Raw genomic sequence first — 7,006 nt, forward strand, 5'->3', positions numbered from 1 at the left:
CCCAGACAAGAACCCTTCAGGCAAAAAGGGTCTTTTGTCACATTTGGTGGAGAAGGCAGGCACCCACATTATATGTCTGTGGGTATAAAACGACTTCAAACTCACCATGGAGGAAGTTGTCAAGGCATTGATCCAGTCTGCATCTGTACAGCAGCAGGCTATCTCTGCAGAGCAAGAGACTAACGTTATCCAACAGCAGGCTATCGCTGCAGTTATCGCTACACAGCAGCAGACTACCACTGCCCAACCGCAGGCTACAGCTGCACAGCAAGAGACCAACAGGATACACGCAGAGACAGAGTGACCCGTGAGGAACAGCAAGGTGCCATCCGTGAGCTGCAACAGGAGATCCAGGCTGTGTCTGAGTGGCCGAGCAGGGACCCTGATGGGAGATACCAAGGACCCAAGGCGATTCGGGCCAGTCATTACCTTCAAAAGATGACTGCAACAGATGAGGTTGAGGCGTACCTTCTGGAATTTGAGCGCACAGCAGAAAGAGGGATGGCTGGCAGCTGAGTGGGCAAGCATACTGGCACCGTTCCTGAGCGGAGAAACTCAAAATGACCTAGAACCGACACAAGTCAGCGACTACAACAAGTTGAAGGTTTAAATTCTAGCACGCCTGGGAGTGACCGCTGCAGTACGGGCTCAAAGGTTCCACTTATGGTCGTATTCTCTAACAAGGCTGCAAGATCCCAAATGTTTGACCTCATACACCTTGCTTGAAAGTGGTTTCAACCTGAGGTTAACTCGGCCAGCCACATTGTGGAGCTTTTAGTGATGGACCGCTTTCTACAGGGTCTTCCTGCTACCCTGTGTCGGTGGGTCAGTCAGCGACCCCCATACAGCGGACCAGCTGATTGCTTTGGTGGAGAGACATGTCACTGCAATAGAACTCCTATGCCATGTTCCATCTGAACAAACCCGCAATTTCAAGGCCCAGGATACTGCAAGACCTGGTCAGACTGTTCAGGGTTTAAGGGAAACTGGAGAGTAACAGTGATATTCCCAAGATCTCAGGGTCACTACTCCAGGAGCCAGGGGCGCGTTCAGACGTAACAGATCTAGAAAAGGAACTTATTGGGGGTCAGATTATGTTATAAAATGTTTTAAATGTAATGAGGTTGGTCATACAGTCAAGGACTGCCCACTTAAAGATGAACTCATGGAATGCAATGTGGGTGAAAAGATGGGTTCATACTCATTTTGTCGATGTATTGAATCTACTAATAATGATGGTGGTAATAATTTTCATTTGTGGTATGTGAAGGTGAATGGGAAAATGTCTAGAGCACTGCTTGATTCAAGAAGTATAGTCACCTTGGTAGCAAAGCCTGTAATACCTAACGTGAAAAGAAATAATATACAGAAAATGGAAATTTGCATTCATGTTCATAAAAGGGAATATCCAACAGCTGAGGTAAATATTGGAACCCAGTGGGGTATCCTTAATTACCGGGTGGGTGTAGTACCCAGATTAGCCCATGATGTGGTGCTCGGTAGAGATTTCCCCAATTTTCTAGAGTTATGGTCATTAACAGAGAAGGCAGCCCAAGGCTCATTAGAACAGGGTCAAACTAGTGAGGAACATCTTTCCATTTTCTGAGGTTGATTTGGAGAGTTACCAGGGTTGTATTGGGGAAGAGAAACATAAAAATGACTGCCCTTTGCCGGTGTTAGTAGGTGACAACCCAGTTGACAGAGTGATCTCTGTGATGCGCAGCATTCTAGGTTAATAAAGCTGTTTTTAACCATTCACGTTTGCGGTTGAATTCCTGCTGCAGTGACCGCCTACACACCACAAATTGACAGCAGTGAAGAGCCTGGTACTAGCACAGAGGAGGATGATTTGCTGGACTTGGGAGTCAGTCCTGTTAATTTAAGAGCACCCAATGGGACGATCCTACTCTAGTTGACGCTAGAGACCTTGTCCAGATTGTGAATGGGGTTGCTACGCAGCCAGAAAATGTGTTACCTAATCCCTACTTTGAAGTGATAAATGACCTAATTTATAGAGTAGGAAAAAAGGACTCAGCCCTCACTAAGCAGTTACTGGTTCCCCAGGCGTTCCGTTACACTGTACTAAACCTTGCACATAGCCACATACTGGGAGGACACCTGGGAGTTGAGAAAACGAGAGAGAATCCTTAGGGGGTTTTACTGGCCTGGGGTGCTTGCTGCAATAACAAACTATTGCTCCTCATGCCTGAGTGGCAGCGTGCAGCCCCTTTTAAGGCTTTCTGTAGCTTCCTAGTGCCCCTACCTATAATTGATGTACCTTTTGAATGGATAGCTATGGACTTGGTGGGCCCTCGTGTAAAATCCGCGAGAGGGCATCAGTATGTACTGGTTGTTCTGGACTACGCAACCCGCTATCCCGAGGCAATACCCCTATGTAAGGCCTCTGCAAAAACTATAGCAAAGGAGCTAATGCTGATGTTTAGCAGGGTGGGTAGACAGAACAAGGAACCCCTTTTATGTCTCGGGTCACAAAGGAATTGTGCAAGTGTCTTCAAGTGAAACAAATTAGGACCTCAGTATATCATCCCCAGACTGATGGCTTAGTGGAAAGATTTCATAAACCCCTTAAAAGTATGCTACGTAAAGTAATTGAAACAGGTGGGAAAAATTGGGACTTTTTGTTACCTTACCTAATGTTCTCCATTAGAGAAGTACCCCAAGCCTCTACAGGTTTCTCCCCTTTTGAATTAGTGTATGGGCGACATCCTCGAGAATGACTTGATATAGCTAAAGAGACATGGGAGCAGGAGATGACACCCCTTCATGGTGTGATTGAATATATATCCCAGATGCAGGATGAAATGGCAGCTATCATGCCTATAGGGAACATATGCAAAAAGCCCAGGAAGCGCAGAAAAACAGCTATAACCGTAATACCAGGATCAGATTGTTTCAACCTGGTGATAGGGTGTTAGTGCTGGCCCCTACAGGGGAGAACAAGTTCCTTGCAAAGTGGCATGGCCCATATGCAATCATTGAGAAAGTAGGTGTTGTTAATTATAAAGTAAGGCAGCCAGGAAGAAGAAGAACCTGAGTAATAGTACCATATAAACTTGTTAAAACCATGGAAGGATAGAGAAGTCTTGGTTGTTTTAAAGTCATTAGAACTTTCCCCCACTGATCCTGAGGTGAACATACCAGACACTCTGACTGTACATCAGAAACAAGAAGTCAGGGATTTTGTCAGGAGAAATAGGGATGTTTTCTCTGTGACCCCAGGGAAAACTAATGCCATTAAACATGACATAATAACAGAACCAAGGAAAAGGGTTCATCTTAATCCCTATAGGATTCCTAAAGCCCGAAGGGAGGCTATAAACTTAGAGGTGGAAAAGGTGTTAAAACATGGGGTAATCGAAGAATCACATAGTGGGTGGAACAGTCCTTTTGTGCTGGTTCCAAAACCTAATGGCACTTTAAGATTCTGCAATGATTATTGCAAGTTAAATGGTATTTCTAAATTCGACTCATACCCAATGCCTAGGATTAATGAGTTAATAGAAAGGTTGGGCAAAGCACGTTACCTGACAACTCTATACCTAACAAAAGGTTAGTGGCAGGTCCCTCTCGCTGAACAGGCAAAAGAGAAAAACGCTTTCTCAACACCCAAAGGCCTGTTTCAGAATACAGTATTACCATTCGGGCTACATAGTGCCCCTGCCACATTCCAGAGAATGATGGACAGGATTCTAAAACCTAATACTAGATATGCGGTGGCATACCTGGATGATGTTGTTATCCACAGTGAAGACTGGGAGTCCCATCTCCCAAAGGTTCAAGCAGTACTTAATTCCATTTGCGCCATTGGTTTAACTGCTAATCCTCCCAAGTGTACCATTGGCCTGGAGGAGGCAAAGTATTTAGCGAAGGTGGAGGCTATACAAAACCCCAGCCACTTACCAAGAAACAGGTAAGAGCATTTCTAGGTCTGACGGGTTACTACAGAATGTTTATCCCAAAATTTGCCACAGTTGCTGCCCCTTTAACAGACCTCACAAAAGCAAGATCCCCAGTTACAGTTAAGTGGTCACCAGAGGCAGATCAGGCTTTTAAGTCATTGAAAAAAGCTCTCTGTGCCCAACCTGTCTTGGTATCCCCCAGACTTTTCTAGAGAGTTCGTAGTACAGACAGATGCTTCTGATGTGGGCTTAGGGGCTGTCCTTTCCCAAGAATACCAGGGTGAGGAACACCCCGTTTACTTTTTCTGCAGAAAGTTAAACCCATAAGAAAATAACTATTCAATAGTAGAAAATGAATGTCTGGCAATAAAGTGGGTTTTAGAGGCTCTTCGTTATTACCTGTAGGAAGAAAATTCAGGCTAATTACAGACCATGCTCCTCGTACTTGGATGTCCCAGAATAAAGAGAAAAACTCAAGGGTGACCAGGTGGTTCCTTAGTCTCCAGCCCTTTAACGTCACTGTGGAACACAGGGCCGGTCTGAAACAGGCAAATGCTGATGGGCTGTCCAGGGTACACTCCTTGATGTCCATGGTCGCTCACCCCAGTAGGAATGAGGTTGGGGGAGGATATGTGAGAGGAAAGGTGGTAAAATTGTAGAGGGGAGGTATATATCTCCTTATTTGGCAAACTATACCTCTCCCTACTAAGGGTTAAAGAGAATGGGGAGGTTCTGCAAGCACAGCCAGGTGCAGATCACCTGGCCTGAATTAACAGCATGTAAGAAAGGCCAGGCTGGATCAGTTCTCCCCTCTCACCAGCTAAGAGAGCTGGATGCAACAGACTGGCACAAGCCTGCAACAGGTTTGGTTTGTGATATATGTGTTTTATTGTTTGGTAAGTGGGGAAGCCACCCAAAGGTAGCTAGAGAATTGCTGTCTAGTTAATGCTCAGATAGAGACAGGATTATTTTGATTGTTTTGTTTGTCTTGATTTTGTCTGCTGGAGTGACAAAGAAAATAAAGCACTTAAACCAAAGCTGGATGATCCTGTGACTGTGCTTTACCCTAAAAGACAGTGGGTTTAAGGATCCCAGACAAGAACCCTTCATGCAAAAAGGGTATTTTGTCACAACACGTACACAGTTTATACACACACTTATTGTTAAATTTAATCATTGATTTTAAAATAATGACAACACAAAAGAAGTTTACGGACAATGTACTGACATCTTCCCATACAAGAGCAAGTACGCTGCAATTTTGGAGTGAAACGGGCGCATATTGCTTTATTTTTGTGGTGCGCCTCGGTGCTCTAATGTATTAAGGATTTTGCCCCAGTTTTTGAGGCGTCGGCTTGTTTTTTGGGGAGTGGCAATAAGAGGAGTTAGGGAGGAGATATATGATGCAGCGCAGATAATGAGATTGTGCGTCACTTTTTTTCTCCTTTCAATCTTAACTTGCCTACAAATCTGAGCCTTAAGTAAAAATTGGAGCAGCAGGTTTGGTACAGTACATATGAAGCAGGTTTGGGCAATTGTGGTGCAGTACGTAAAGGACATTATGGTTAAGCTTTGATCTGAGCAAGTGACTACACTCACAAAATGCATCAGGGAAGGTGCACTTCCGGGTTCTCACAAAATGGGTCAGGGAAGGTGCGCTTCTGGGTTCTCAGAAAATGTGTCAGGGAAGGTATGCTTCTTGGTTCTCACAAAATGCGTCAGGGAAGGTGTGCTTCTGGGTTCTCACAAAATGTGTGAGGGAAGGTGCGCTTCTGGGTTCTCACAAAATGCCGCAAGGAAGGTGCGCTTCTGGGTTCTCACAAAATGCATCAGGGATGGTGTGCTTCTGGGTTCTCACAAAATGCGTCAGGGATGGTGTGCTTCTGGGTTCTCACAAAATGTGTCAGGGAAGGTGCGCTTCTGGGTTCTCACATCATGCGTCAGGGAAGGTGCGCCTCTGGGTTCTCACAAAATGCGTCAGGGAAGGTGCGTTTCTGGGTTCTCACAAAATGCGTCAGGGAAGGTGCGCTTCTGGGTTCTCACATCATGCGTCAGGGAAGGTGCGCTTCTGGGTTCTCAAAAAATGCGTCAGGGAGGGTGCACTTCTGGGTTCTCACAAAATGCGTCAGGGAAGGTGCGCTTCTGGGTTCTCACAAAATTCATCAGGTAAGGTGTGCTTCTGGATTCTCACAAAATGTGTCAGGGAAGGTGCGCTTCTGGATTTGCTGCTTCACTCTAAACTTGGGTGCTGCTGAGAGTTTTGACTGGACGCCATTAAACGCCATGTTTTACTAGTACAGCTTGCTTATTCCCTATGTCCATGGTAATTCTGCCATGCATTTCTATGAAGATCTTATACATTTGCATGTATCATATAGAGTTTACAGGCATTAGATTGTTGTTGATGATCCTTTTACTCTAACATCACGTTCACCTTTTTACTCTAAACAACCCCACAGCTCTACCTTTTGTTCGCTTGTTAACTTATTCTACCTATCAGATCAGATCATTTGATTGCTAAGCATAATAATAACATATAATATGGTAGAGTTGATACCTTCAATGGCTAACCTGTGGTTAAAAAGAGTGCAAGCTCCCGGGACCACAAAGGTATCGTCTTCAGGCAGATTTTTTACAAATGAAGCTGAAATAGCATATCCTATTTATACAGGAATTATACCCTAGTAAGTGTGGATATACAGATGTAAGTGGGTATGATACTGTACATAGAGTAGGGTAACATTGAGATTCAAAAAAGCTCATTATAAACTGGTCAGGGTAAAGGTGTGAGGTGTGTATAAAACTATATCACATGTTCCCATCGCTCATGAACTTGGACACATTTTATTTTTTAGGAACATTGCTGTTTCTTCTTTCATCTTTTTCACAGAATAACTGCCCATTTTGCAGACTTCTGGGAACAGTTCGCACATCTCTAAAAAACAAAAAAAAATAAACACCTCATAAAACTGCAATAAATGTAATTTAGTACCTATTAAAATTAGACGTAAGCACAAGAACAGCATTGACTTGCTAGTTTCCCCTTCTTTTCAAACTGTAATATATATTTTCCATAACAGAGGGGA

Source organism: Ascaphus truei, chromosome 3, assembly GCF_040206685.1.
Source record: "Ascaphus truei isolate aAscTru1 chromosome 3, aAscTru1.hap1, whole genome shotgun sequence".
NCBI classification, from domain to species: domain Eukaryota; kingdom Metazoa; phylum Chordata; class Amphibia; order Anura; family Ascaphidae; genus Ascaphus; species Ascaphus truei.